Source organism: Gasterosteus aculeatus, chromosome 20 (assembly GCF_964276395.1).
Source record: "Gasterosteus aculeatus chromosome 20, fGasAcu3.hap1.1, whole genome shotgun sequence".
Taxonomy (NCBI): domain Eukaryota; kingdom Metazoa; phylum Chordata; class Actinopteri; order Perciformes; family Gasterosteidae; genus Gasterosteus; species Gasterosteus aculeatus.
This window is the reverse complement of record NC_135707.1, coordinates 2,757,809-2,773,056: the sequence shown is the minus strand read 5'-3', so window position 1 is coordinate 2,773,056 and position 15,248 is coordinate 2,757,809. Positions and strand designations below refer to the sequence as shown.

General features: G+C 46.2%; 1 long non-coding RNA gene across 1 annotated transcript; it reads right to left on the bottom strand.

Annotated features, from left to right (window-relative positions):
• Window positions 1-7,598: 7,598 nt before the first annotated feature.
• Window positions 7,599-10,264, bottom strand: LOC120811208 (uncharacterized). Its single transcript, XR_005710318.2, has 2 exons — window positions 9,377-10,264; window positions 7,599-8,929 (listed from the first exon to the last, which is right to left on the bottom strand). It is a non-coding gene; the product is annotated as an uncharacterized LOC120811208 (long non-coding RNA).
• Window positions 10,265-15,248: the final 4,984 nt, after the last annotated feature.

The window sequence follows — 15,248 nt, the reverse complement described above, 5'->3', positions numbered from 1 at the left end:
CGCTGTCTCCTCGTCTCTTGGTCTTTGATGAACTACGGCAGAAAAGAAATCACAAACGATGAAGTGTCGGTTCTTTAGTGAAGCGCCTGCAGATCGTTGCGAGCGCATTTTAGAGACGCACCACAACGGTGGCTCAGCTTCTCCGGTTCAGCTCGGCTCTCCTTTTACCAACCTCCCGCAGGGGGGTGGGGGGGGGGTGCATTCCGTTTCCACCGCCGCCCCTTCCTCTGCACGGTGTGAGCCAGCGGGAGACCTCGTACTGCAAACACTATTTATTACCCCTCCTCTCCTCCTCAACGCTAAGGCGTCGTGTTGAGAGTAAGTGATTTTAGATGACTTACTGCAGCGTGAGAAAGGCAACTGCAGTTTATTACTCGCACCGGCGACACACAACCTCTCAGAGCTCTGTTTTAACTAATGACCTTTCATGAAAATGAAACTAAGACTTTATGATCTGATTCCTTCCTGAAGAGACTGATGATGAACGTGAGGGAGATTTCCGGTGAGAACCTCGTTTTGTTTTAAAGCCGTCAACATAATGATGGATGGTGGTTTTAATTGGAAAACGGGGTTCATTGCATCGTCCTCACAATTCATACAAACTGTCCCTCAATCGTCCAAATGTGCTGGCAAGTATTTTCCCTTTTAACGTGAGAAAAGATGCAATATGTACGGAAATAAATACCGGCCAGTCCTCTGAAATCAAAGACACAATCCTGCGCCGACCGGACAGGTTCAGCACGCCGTGGGCCACCTGCTGCGAGAAGCTGTATTCATCAACCCCACCAGAGGGTGCAGCCCTGCAGCGAGGAGGTGATGCTCAACGTGTTGCAGAAAAGTCTTTGTTTCGCTCCATTTCTCTGGATTCCTGCGTTCGATGCAAGTGTGAGAATCCGAATGTCCGCTGAAAACCGGAGATTCATTTGAAATCCGTGATTCTGGACACGGCCGAGTGGAGCGGCCCTGGTAATGTGTAGCGTTTCCCCCTAGAGGGGAGAGGGGGCTCGAGGATTAGTGGGCACTATTTTTAGGAAGGTGTCGACGATGCAGTGCAAAGTTACAGGCCAAGCAGCGCCAAGAAACTCAGAATGAGGACTGAAAAGCCCTTTATACTTGAGTTCAGCTAGTGGACGACAGCAGGGGGACCCAAAAGCTAATGCTGATCTGTGAAGAAAAATGATTAGTCCTGGTTTAACGCCCCCCCCTCAGTGATGAGGACAGTAAGATCTCCAAGGAGATCATGTCAGGTGAGGATGGATGGCTTCGTATTAAGCGCAATATAAAACACAGTAAAGGGCCTGACATTGATCCTAACAAGTCACAAGTCGGCACAGAACCTGCTTCTGGAAACCAGCTCATTGTCGCAGAGAATTTCGCAAATGTGCAGAACCCAGAATGGCGAGCGCGCCCACTCCGTCACACTCCAGATAAGAGCGCCGCTGCCACAGTTACGCATACATCGTAACCATCAAAGCCCCATGGCCCAACCTCTGCTTAGCGTTTATTCAACCCCCCCTACAACCACCCACATTGACCTGTCTTTATTTGCTCAGCAACAGGCTCTCTCCAGCATCTGTCACACGGCATCACATTAATGACAGGCGCAAGCAGGCGAGCTCGTTTCTCCATCCTGCCCCGAGCTGTCAGAGCGGAGACCTTCCAGCTATTCTGACAGGAGACGGGGAGACTTGAGAACAGCCCCCACTCACCCCCGTCAGATGGGGGCTTTGATACCGCAGCTGACCTCAGACGTTTCCCAGAGAGCCTCGGGGCGTCACGTCCTATCAGGGTGGTCACTCGGGAAAGAGCGCGGCTGAGTCTAAGCAGGCAGCTGTTGGATTAGTCGGGGAGTAGAAACTCTTTGAGGTTCTTCCTGGAAGAACGATGCTCCACTAAATGAGGGTGACCTTAATGGTGTCTCTGCAATAACGTTATGAGAGCTGAAGGTCTACGCGTGAAGTCAGGAGATAGTATGACGATGCGCAGGAATAGTGTATCGAAGTTGAACAAAAGTAAAAGTAAAATGGATGATTGCAATTCAATGTTGGGAAATGAAATCCAAAAGAAAAAACACACAAAAAACCGAAAATTAGGTCAAAAAATGTTTAGAAAGAAACTCAAAATATATTAGGTAAAAAGATATTTATTTTAAAAAGTCAAATTTTAGGTTGACGTATGTCATGGAAAAAAGTCAAAATATGTAATCTCAAAAAAAAAAAAAATTATATAATAAATATATTATTTCAAAAAATGTTTAAAAAAATGATGTTAAAACGTAGTGGAAAAAAAATTATGTAAAGACAAAAAATGTTTGGAAAAAATGTCAATATGTTAAAAACTAATTCCTGCCTCCTGTAACTAATAATAAAAACTCATAATACAAGTACAAAACCCCCCCCTATTATAAAGTCCTAAACATTTTTGTATGTTAAAAAATAAATCACAAAACAGTGACAGTATAGCATGTAAGAATATCAGACAAATGTTTAAAAGTTGCGCAATAATACGTCTAAAGAAGCAATTAAATATCACGATATAGTATTTTGAAGTATGTTGAAAAAAAGTATTAGTTTAGTTTAAAATGTAATGTCTTGATGTATATGAAAAAGTCTTAACAAAAATGATTATTTTGACAAATCGTCAAGGCAATTTGTCCAATGATCATGTGAAATTTCCGTGAACCAAAGTGGTAAACAAAGTGCCCGATTCTCGCTGATTATCCCTGGAGCCTCTGTGCCCACTAACCACCGAGCCAAGCAACTACCCCCGGAGATTTGCCATAAAACGCAGTTTTGGTTTCACTGCTCACTTGTCTCTTTAATTTGGAGCTTAAAAGTCTGATAGCGTCCATTCGGCACACAGAGCAGCAGCCTGCCAGCTCCCAGGCGCGGTTATTTTCAGTTCACGGGATTATTCCCAGCAAACGCTGCGCGCCAGCTACAAGAAGGGCCTTTGGATGGTTCTCTTTTTGTTCCATATCGAGGGAAACTCCAAAGGGGGGGGGGGGGGGGGGGGGGTGGTGAGGAGTAACAGGAGGAGCCAAATATAAAGCAGAAAGGAGATCCTCTCTGTTAGCGCCGGCTCAGTGTAGAGTAGAACTTCTCCCCCACTCTGGGACCGGCCCCACCCGTAGTGCCTCGCATCTCTGTACACCTTCGTTCCACTAATGCGACGGAACAACAGAGGCCGAGGCGGCGGGTGTGTTTGTATGACACCTGAGAGCAGCCGTCCGAGAGGGGGGGGGGGGGTTGAGGAAGCAGAGAAAAGAAGAGGGGGGTGGGGGGGGGGCCGAAACCGCCCTCCAACCAGCGGCCATGGACCAGCGGCCCTGAGTTGTCAGCGGGAGGAAGCGGTGATGTTTAACAGCACGCTGGGTCAAAGGTCAGCCTCCCGTTAACAAAGCGATGCTTCACTATCCGCCGCCGCCGCGTCACAGAAGAAGAAAAAAGGGCAAACAGAGGTTTACATAAACTGTCATGAAACAGCAAGTGAGAAGAAACCAACACCTGTTTCACTTTTGAAAGTACTAAAATGAAATAAACAGCCTGCTTTCCGGGACATTTTGAGAACACAGCTGTTTCTCACTCCGCAGAGAGGAAAGTCCCCTTTTTGCAAATGAATGCGACATCCCCTTTTTATCAGTTTCAGTCCCGGGTGGAGGGGGGGGGGGGGACTGTCAGGCTCCTGAGTGAGCTTCTGTCTCTTTGCTGATAAACCCAAATGATTGATTGTGCGTCGAGGCGTCTCTCAGAGGGACCAATCAGGAACCGGCTTGTTAAACCGTATCATACATCCCATTATACATTATGTTAATAACAAGTTGTTTTACATAGTTGTATTACATCACATGCAAACACACATTTAATATCATTACTCGTCGGATTGTAAATTGGTCTCGTTTACGCTGCTTCCATTTACTGACCTCAACTCATCAAACCGATGTCACCAAGTTCAGTTTTGTGTCACGTTTATTCTTTTAAATCTGTAATTTCCCCTCTGTGGTTCAATAAGTCTTATCGTAGATACGTTTTAGATCAATAAAGAAAATGCATCTCAAGCGGAAGAGGAGGAGTCCTCTCGCTCACTCAAGCGAGTGACAAGCTTAAATCACACGCACCACAGGCTGCAATGTTGCCTCCATTGTGTCCTTTATTATCACAGTTGCATTTCCTCCTCACTTTAGTTCAGTGTGGAAATTAAAAACAACAATCTACAGTAATTATACTGCTCGTCTACAGTAATGTTAGCAGTGAGTTGTGCCTGTTAGCTTACATTTGATCATTAACTATAACAAAAAGTGCAGATAATTGGAGTTTGGCCTTAAACCAAAATATTGTACAATTGTTATTTTTGATCCCATGATGATGATGCAGCTTAAAAGGTCAGAAGGTCACCAAACCTCACAAGGACATGAACAATTTCAAGGAAATTTACTGAGACGCGGTTGAGACTTTTCACTACAATAGTTGATTCGTGTCATTTGGTTGTGTAAAGTAGATTAAATCGAAACCACAAATATGAAGCTCCCGTCGAGATTTCTCTGTAGTCAGCAGGATTCATCCTCATCACACACACACACACACACACACACACACACACACACACACACACACACACACACACACACACACCTACAACATTTCACGGCGATCGCTTTGACACCGGTAGAGCGGCTGTGCCGTCTAAAGACGCGCAGAAAGGACCAAAAGTCACCAGCAGATGACTGCGGGACGTCCCACCAGCCTCCGCTCGTCATTTTTCAGAGTAGCTTCATTTTCACAGAAGCATCACGAGATCTCCCCCCCCCCCCGCGGGGCAGGTTTGTGACCCGCAGTCACCCGTCCGCTCCCGCTGCCCTCAGATTCTCATTGTGTTGTTTGCTCAGCGACGCGGCAGCTGACCCCCGAGTCTGCGCCACACCGGCTCCACTGCCCCGCAATGTTCAAGCCGCCACGCGCTGTTCTTTGTGCGCGGTGAAGTGGCGTTAGGGTTGCATGGGCCTAATTACTTCCAGTAGCTCCTGAGGGCTTGGTTTATGAGTCCTGGAGGGTTTTAACCGCCCCCCCTCGCCCTCCCCTGCTGATATTGCCACACAAGGACATAGTTGCCCAGGGTTGGCATCAACACAGCTGTGGGGTTGGCAAAGGTACTTTAAAACAGTTTTGGACTTTCATTTGGGAACTTGCATAACTCCAAAAACAACACGCCAAGACGGGCGTGTGCGTATGCACACACAGTGCATTTTATTATGAAGCCCTGTAAATCAATTAAGACACGAGTATTTGCTTCAAGAGAAGCTTGTGTTTGGTGCTTCCAAAAAGTGAGAGGAGCAACGTGTTTTTTTGGAAACATTTTAATGTGCGTATTGCACATTGCAGTGGAACACAACGAGGAGCACAGTGTGTTCCCATGTGTATCTCATTGTCTTTAAAAAAACAACAATTCAAAAGCAATGCACAAAGCTGATCATAGCTCATCATAGCTCCTGCCCCCAGCTTTTCTTTGCTTTGGGGACCTACAGGAGATATGTGCAGATATTAAGGATTACGGACACAGTCGCGTGGCATCGTACGTCAAAGTCAGGGCGATTCATTTGACACCCTGTTCTCACAAAGCAGTCCAGATGTTTATCAATCCCCTGTTCAAAATGAATTATCAAGCCGTTGCATCTGTTTTTTTTATTCCTCTTCCTTCAACGCTCCCTGAGAACAAACCAAGCCAAAGCCGCTTCGCACACCACGATGATAAAACATTTCCCAAAGACTACTGGTTGCAGAGAAGAAGTCCAACTTGTGTACAAGTCTTGGGCTTCATGGGGCCGAGGGAGACACAGACTGGGCGAAGACCAGAATCGTCTTGTTAACTAAACCGGATCTTTTGAATTTCCCCTGCGACAGACTTTCGCACGGCTAGCAGTAATGTTGCATGACTCCGATCCTCTTGGCCAAACGGGAGCACATCAAATAATAAAAAGCAGAGATGTCCTTTTGGCATAAAATTACTCCACACGTGCTTCACTTAAGCAACGGCGAACTTATGTAACTTATGTGTTGCTTTGAGATCAGAGCAAAAAACAACGGAGAGACGATTTAAGACCATCTGTGCCCCTTCCAATGAACCTGGTATGATTCCATCCTTTAGCCTGATTATCAGAGGAACAATTCCGGAGTGCCTCTGCGAGTTCCCAGAGGTGTAGTATATCGCCGCTGCTATTCCCGAGCACCATAGGATCCCTACAGCCTTGGGTGCAACACTGACAAAGCTGCTTGCTCTGTCTCGCTGTGCCCCGTTGTGTAAAATGTGTTAGTGAGCTCAAAGATGTTGCATGGGTCAACGTGAGTGACAGGGGTCACGGGACCAGTGGGACAAAACGTGGCTGATCTTTGCGTTGTGTGTAAAATAAAGTGAGTGCATATTCAGACTGTGCATGTTTCTGCAGCACCGGTCGCACTGATGAGAAAAGGGGGAAATGCAGCTTAACTGAATCTAGGACGAGAACCAAAAGCCACAAAAGTAGGTCTGGATCCAGCATCCCTGAGCGTTGTAGGCGTCTAGCAGGACGGAGCAGAACAGTGGGTCTATTCAGACCAAAGCATTTTCCCCTGGCACCACTTGGAATGGGTTTAGAATGAGATCACTCTGTTTTTGCCACACAAAAAAATAGAAAACAAAAAAAAAGAAAGCATTTTACCACCGGCCTGATGTGTCCTGTTGCTGAATGTAATAAATGTCATGCTGTAGCTACGAGGATCAAGACCAGAAGCTAAAATTAATTAGAGTTGAAGGCTTGATTTGTCCTGGTGGAGCTGTTTCTTTTCGGAAGTGGAGGCGACATTTTTTTCATATTTCCTTCACCAAAGTAATAGCGGAAGAATAAATTCACAGCACGATTCCACTTTGACCCTCCGCCTTCCTCCTGTAACACACCGACCCGCCGACAAAACTATAGCTCGAACTCATGCGCTTCAGCGGAGGATTGTGCAGAATGGAAGTGCTAACGCTAGCTAGCGCACCCGGCTAATGTTAGCTCAACCGGGTTTAATCTATGAACGTGACGTTTCAGACGTGTTACGCGTCCTTCCAACCCCTCCAGGTAAAGAGCAGCACAATGAGCCGACGGTCACGACCACAGCACCAGACTGCAAATGAACACGGTGTGAAGCACTTGGGAAGCTACGAAGCGGAGGCGGCTAAAGGTCAATCCAGTGACAAAGTAGGAAAATGTGAAACTACAAAGTTTAACAATTTACATCCTTCCTTCAAACATTTTCCATTAAGGTCAAAAGTAAGTTGTCATTACAGTGGTTGAATGAGGTTATGAGTTATTATCTCAGTTAGCTGACTCGCGTGGAACAAACTGACCTCGGCAGCCTTCACAAAGCTATTGAGGGCATTGTACACAAAGGCCTCTGTCCAAACCAACATGTGAAAACAATCAAAAAAACTAAAAAACTTCCTACTCTTTCAGTTCGCATCGAAATGATAGATTTCCAATGTCGCTATTTTCCATTTCCTCAAGGTTGAAACCAAGCAAACCACGAGGCGAGTAACATTTAAACATCCAAGTTTGCCATTCAAGAAATGTAAAAAAAAAGCTTTCCGCACGCTGATGATTTAATGAATAAGTTAAAACCAAATTAGGTGTTAATTAGTTTCAAAAGAATATATTTCAGCCAAGGAATAAGTGCGTTGACTGAATGTTTTGTAATTACACTCCATCTGATGCAGATTAAGGCTCCTTTTCCACGACCATTTGTGTGTACTTTCAGTGAAGGCTTCAGTTCTCTGGGAAACAATTACTACCACAAAGTAACAGTGTGAGAGGGAATCAAACCCACATGGGATTCTGGCACATCACATGGGATGCGAGCGCCTCCTCCTCCTCCTCCTCCTCCTCAGAATCTCTGCCTCCCCTCGTTCAAAAAGAGCTTCACGTATGCGGCTTATTGAGTGAAGGACTTGCCACCGCTGCCATGATCCTGAGAGGTGTGAACGTGTGAAGACTGGAAACAAATCAATTTCCATTTCAAACATGACAAATGTCATTTGATCCGCTGGCATTTGTTAATATAATTACAAAGGTCTGCACATGAAATGGTTTATTAAGCGATACAACTTTGGATTTAATGTTTGTCCTCAAGAATAATAAGCCGACACAAAAGTATTAATTGGTGTTAAAGCATTGATCCCCATCGGGCTTATTTATTACCGACTTAACAAAGACTTGACAGACGACACGACGCAAAATACGTTGTGTGTGTTTGTGTGTGTGTGTGACATGTGCTGATTTCCCCACAGACCTTACGCCTCATACGTTAGTGCTTCTCCCCCGGGGTCAAGCACACTGAAAAACAATTACAAGTCGGCTCGTCCTCTTTTGATAACACGCACAAGAGCGTCAGAAAATCCCCACAGATGATGTTTTCGAAACAAGTCAACGGTTTCGTCCCTTTTAACTGTCGCCAAAGCCGTTTTGGTTGCATGATGAATGCCGTATATCTCTGGGCTCCTCAGGATCACAGGACATTCAGTTCGAGGCACTCGTTGTGCACTCGTGTGCACACTGCAGATCTTCTGTGTGACGTCCGGTAACCACGAGCCGCAGCCAGTGCCGTGTTTGTAACCGGCAGCCAACAAAAGGTCACATGAGGGCAACAATTACTCTAAGAAACAAGTACATATTTACATTAAAGGCTTTTTTAGGTGAAATAAAGTGCATCTGTCATTCTGTCAGTCGACGATATTCAATCCGCTGGAAAGTGCCGCTGGTGGCAGCGGCAGCTTGTGCTCTGGCATGTCGCTCAGCATCCCATTAGGGCCTCTTTGAGCTCGAGAAGTGGGCTTGTGAACAGCTGGTCGCTGGTTTCAATCTTCATACTGGCTGCAAAGGCGAAGTGTTCCGCTCCTCCGCCCGCTACCGTAGACGCGCCTTTTATGAAAAAAAAAAAGCTTTAGTTCGGCGGGAGAGTTGATCCGCGGCGTCATCAAAAGACAGAGACGGGCTTGGGATGGTTGAGGTGGAACACGCGGTGCCTTCCTGTTCATTCCGCTGTGCTTTGGTTCATGTAATGGCTGCTAAGGTCTGCCGAAACAAACCCCACTCGTATCTTCAGGTCAGTCCGTCCCACACACAACGTTCATGGAGCCAAAGTAAACGGAACAGCAACACCGAGGACCAGTAATGAGTGGAAACAGTCTAAATGCGTTTGATGCATCCCTGCAGAGAGAGAACTTTGTTGCACGCTAAACCGAGGCTTCATGTCAACACAGCGGCCCTGCAGGTCCTGCTCTAAAAAAAGGAAACTCCACAACACAAACAACGTGCAAACAAAGTGCAAATAACTGACAAAACAGAGCAATTTAATGAAAAACGTACCTGCATGTCACACGTCACTCATCGCTGCAACCTCCCGTTAGTGTGCCAAGAGCCAAGTAGAACCCACCAATAGAAACGCATGGCTCATTTAGCCCCGCCCACTACGCCCAAACTCAGCCGGCAGGGTCTTTGTTGGAAGGGGACACTTTTTTTTTAGATTCGATAAACACTGACTTCTATCAGCTGCTACTCGCGCGACAAAAGCAAGACGACCCACTCGTGGCCGAGTGAACGTTCAGTCTGACCGTCTTTGGTCCATTTCGTGTCGACGGGGGAAACATCGGGCTCCCGTGGTCAGCGACTGGAGGATCTGAAGGCCTCTCAGTTCGGCACCCTCATTGCCGCATTCCTGCATTTCTGCCGCGAGCTGAACGGACTCAGGCTGCAAATGATTGAATGTTTGACGTGTTCTGTTCTCTCTTTGCCATCCCATCAGACGCCGTTCTGTCCCAACGGAAGTTGTAGGGCAGAGTGTTCTTTCTTTTCACCCAAAATGAGTCACTGTGGTCCTGCAGAAGCATTCCTCGGTTGCTCACCATTTCCTGAAGGCCTTTTTTTAGAGTCAGTTAAATGACGCAGATTTATTTTAGCGTGTATCCAATTATGTGAATTGTATTGTTTTTATTTGTAGGAGTGTTTATGCTTGTGTTCCTTCCACTAGTAGTAGAGTCCATGTGAATCCCTGCAGTGGGCATCTGCCTTCACTTAGTGAACCAAACCTTGCGAGTGTTATTTCTCAAAACAGAACAGAGAGGGTGAGTTCTTCAGCTTTTAATTAGATTACTAATGTTTAGTTAATAAATTAAACAAAAACTCAAGGTATCGAAGAACGTATTAAGTCTTGCTCCTAGAAAAAAACAAAAACAGTCTCACCCATAAATGCCGTTAATGATCTTATCAAATGAGATGGTCCTTAATGATCATTTTTACTTTTAGGACAGGTTTTCAAGTAAAAATAATACTTTTCTTAGCAGTAATTCAGTCCTCGCAGTTTGGCATGTTGGTCTGGTCACATATGGAGGCTGGTGGTTGAAGTAAGCAGTTCTTCATGTCTATGTTTCCTAACAACGGCACTCATTTGCAAACACCAGCCCAAGGGTCTGGCATCCCGGCCCGGGTCCCATACCTCTAGGACATCAAATATGCCATCCATTCATTCATTGCTATGATTGAGTTACAGCTAAGGAGGTGACCTTTGATTAAAAAAAAGAGCCTCCAATAAATACCAGCGGGAGAGGATCAACACATTGCTTCACACTTGTAAATGAGTAAATGAACAAACACACTCTTCGCCTATGCTTATTTGCTCTGTATTTGATCCTCATCATTCCATAAGCCGCTCCCCAAGATTTCGTCATATGCGTGAGTGTTTGCAGCAGAAGTTCATCAAATGTACCACAAGGTTAAAAAAAGGTTAAGTAAGTCAGTAAGGTGTCAGGCTGCCATATGCACGTTTTATGATGGAATCTGCAGCCTCGTTCTCTGTCCCCAGATTATGTTCCATCGGAACGCTAACCGTAAGCGAAACCGACAACAGGCCGTCATGAAGAGTGGCGGCTCAGAAAGACGGGGCCCCAAAGGTCGGCTGCATTCGCACAGGCGCTGATTTCGTCCACGGAAGACTCCCAGGTGGAAGATACGGGCACGCAAGCGCTCCCCCCCCCCCCCGTAAAAGAAACCAAATGCACGAGCGCGGCGGTAGGAAAAGCTCTGTTGACTGCAGCGTCAGAGGAGACCGAGCCGGGGGGGGGGGAAGGTGTCAGCCTCAGCTGCTCTCCACAACAAAGCCCATCCTGTGGCCATCAAGCTCCTTTGGGTTTAAGAAAACAGAGCTGAGATGGAAGCCCAGGTGTTTTTGTCCCGTGTGCATTTCACGCACACAAACAAATACGTGTGGAGGGACGATTACCATCACCATTGTTACTTCACCCATATCTGAGCTTAGATAGTCTGGAATTCGCGAGGTGGGATGTCTCCTAAAGGTCTTTTGTCAGCACTGACTGGTTGGAAATTGTCAGCTCTCTGCGGGGGCCCCCCCGAGACCCACCACAACATCTGCTTTGCAGTATCTCTGTGGCAAAGCGCCGTCAGACTCGCCAACGTGTTGCCATAGTCACCTAGCACACCTCGAGCGTAATAAGCACCTTGAGCCCAGACAGCCCGGCTCTCTGCACCGACGCGCTGATGGAATATCAAACTCGAGAAGCTGTAAAATAGCAGAGGGGCAATCGACAAACTGGATCCAGTTCTCCAGTATTTACGGAGATGCCACAGGAGGCGCCGCGTGGCCCAAGGACACCCCGCGTTGACTCTCTCGTCGTTTATTAGGCGTCGCCGGCTCTTTGTCCGTCCTAACCACCTGCTGTCCCTTTCTCCGAAGACGGGTCACAGACAAAGCCGTCGTAAATCTAACCGCATTAGAGGGAAACGCCCCCCCCCCCCCCCCGAACGCACGCGCTCCATCGCCGCTCGGCAGTCGACACCAGTCACGTAAAAGGCCGTTTGGCCGACACTCTGAGCACGACCCCCACCCCGGTACTGTCTCATTAAAACCTCATACATGGAAACCGTGACACCCCCCCCCCCCCACCCGCCCCCCTCCAACCAAGAAGCCTCCACTTGGCGCAGGTCGCACTGTAACTCCAACTGACCCAGCTGCCGCGCGGGGCAACGTGCGCAGGAAGAGCTGCTCCTTTATGAGGCTGCTGTGCCGCGTCACACGAGTTCGTCTATTTGGGTCTCGGCCGCTGGCACCGACTAAGTTGGGGCTTAAGAACCAAATTTAGTTGAAAGAGGATCCGTTGCTGACAGCGATGGCCGGAGAAAGGAGCGCGGGCAGGTCCTTCTCCTTATGGACGTTCTGGCCCAGAACAAAAAGCGGCTACGGTATCGCTTGAGACAAAGGGAGTATGAACTGAGCCGCATGCTGTTTTGAGTTAATTAGACCAAAATTTGAGATTGCGTGCAGTGACTGTCTTTGAATGTGGTTTCTGGAACTGTGATTGGTTGCTGGTTAAAAAAATAAAATAAAAAAAAAACATTCACAAAAGCAACCGAGAGAAACTCCAAGCTCTTTTTTTTCCAGCACGATTCTGGTTGATATCGTGTGTCTAATAATCCACAAGGATGCCAGTCACAGTAATTATTTTACATTCAATATGTAATTTAGAAAGGAATAAATGGTCAAAATGAATCCCAGTGAGAGTAGCGACAGATTCTCTTTTTGATTCTGTGCCTTCACATTTCTTTTAAACATACTGGCCTCTTTGTTCATGAAACATATTGTTTTGTGCTCTGCTGCGTATTCGAGATCTAGTCCCTTGACCATAAATCCCATAATACGAAACACATGCAAGAATTTCAACCTCTCAACAACATTAAATGTTTGTATTTCTGCAGTAGTGGAATTATTATTGTACACGGATGTGAATCAGTGCCAGTGAGCAATGACGTGGGACCTATAGGATAAGACCTATATTCATTATGAGATAAATCTAAAGAAATAATACAGAAAATGTCTAAAGAGAAGAATTTAGAAGCTAAAGACATTAAGGTGACGTCACTCTTAGAACCAAGATACAGAAAAGGTATTACAGATGTTTCGCTATCTAAAAAAAATGAGTATTGTCCGTCCAGTGGAAACTTTTAGGGTCTAAAACATTGTTCTGTAGCTAGATGCCAGAACATTTCAAAGATTATTTTTAGATATCTCACCTAAGACAACAGTAACTCTTCAACAACATGTTTTAGAGACAGCGTCTCAGGGACAAAATGTCTTTGCTATTTCCTATCGCTGGAAACCATTTTTATTACCTTCTGTCTCTGGTTATTCGTAAAACTAATCACACGCTAAAGAGCTACTACTGCAACCTCTGTTCCCGCCTTCCTCCCCCCCCTCGCTGACGCAGGGTCTGATGGTTGGGATTCCTGCAGAAACATCCGTGCAGAAACATCCAGAAGGTGCTAATGGGCTCTGGGCCGAGGTCGTGGGATCGCCGGGGACGCACCAGCAGCTGTCCCGCTTTCATGTTTGTCTCATCGGACCCAGTTTGGTCGCTGCGTTGACATCTGAGGGGACAAGGGAGACATCCGTCTCGCGCTGGGCAGGTGTCCGGGAGTTTTATGCCGCGTGAGGAAGCTGGATCTGAATGACTGAACCAAAATGTGACCCCCCCGACCAATGCAAATATTAGCTGAATTTAGAACACAAACCATCAGTGTGGCCGACAGACTTACCGTTGTGTGCTAGAGGGCGACCCGGAAGGGGGAAGGGGGGCTTTTAGGTTGTGGTGGAGGCTATTTCCACTCTATTCTGCCTTTTTACATTACAGTCGTTAATGTTACGGCTACAACATTTCACATGGAGATCGGACATAACAGAAGATATAATATAATAAATGCAAAGCAGGTCAGACTACAGTAGTTATCATTGGCCCCCCACCTCGACGGCTACAGCCTTAAAACAGGGCTTTGGATGCACCAGTACCAACAATTTGATGCCAAAACCATTCATCTGCAGAATGAGTGTGTTTATAGCACCAGTCAACAGTTTGGATTTTCTCATTCCGTTCAATGACTTTAATTCCATTTAGCTGACAGCCCTTGTGCATTATTGCTTAAATAGGATTTTGAATGCACGGCTTTAACTCCTTCTGTTGACTTGTACTAAATCGACTAAACGTGCTTTGACAAAACGGCAACAATTTAACACCCTGATGTAAGAAAGGATTTGCTCATTTCAACATTGGATTGTTGTTCAGATTTGAAGAGTACTACAACATCCAGCTCAACAACAACACACACACACACACACACACACTCAAGGAGTGAGTTCTACTCAACAAGCGGCTCAAGGTCCATCACCCCTGGGGGGGGGGATTATGAATGCAGTTAATTAGAAATAACGCCGGAGCTCTACGTTCGTGCGTGTCAGCGAGGAGACGGACAGGTCCAGCAGGTGGAATCAGTGGTGTCAGAGAGATTGCCCAAAATAACCAGCCCGTGCGACAGTGGTGATACGATGCAGAGCTAACGGAGGGATGGATGGAAGGGGCCCCGGGGCTGCAGCCGGGGGCCGACTGTTGGCTGTCGGCAAAGACAGCGTTGAAGGTTAATAGGAAAAGAGTCCTCGTCGTGCTCGAGGGAATGTGAATGTAAGGCAAATAAACGTCTGTGGTTTGTGACTTTAATAACCTAAATTAGCACTGAAGTCTGAAGCCGTTGATTAGAAAGTCACATTTATAAACGCATAACCTCACGTGTCACACGTTGTTGTGGGCTGCTGGTGTTTTGTCTTCTCAAACGGAGCTCAGTCCGTCTCTCGTGTTGCCACGAACATTCTTCTTCCTGCCGAATCTCCTTTGCATCTTCCGGCCACACGCTCAAAGTGCTGTCACACAAACCGAATCTCATTTTCCATTAATCAAATGAGCACTTCAGCTGCGCTTCCAGGATGCATCAGCGGTTTTTGCTCACACAACAATGGTGGATGTATTTCCAATGCAAAAATATTCTTGATACTGGTATTGAAAACAAGCCAAAGCCAAGTCAAAGCCTTGTGTGACTCTCAAAGGATATAATAACAATATTATTCGATACTTTTCAAGTCAAATGAAATAACAAAACACCCTTGAATGAATAGAGTTCAAAAGCATTGGACTTAAAATTACGCGTAAAAGTTGTGAGCCAATAAGAAAACATCAAATTGGATGTAACAAGAATCACAAGTGGGTTTAATTGTAATTCTGCAAAGTGACGTATCTGCTCAGCCGGACGTTGCCACGTTATATGTTTACATAGCAAATAGTTTGCTTGCTGCCATCAGTGCTTTGAATATTGTAAAATGAGCATAGCTGCAACAGCGATCTACATA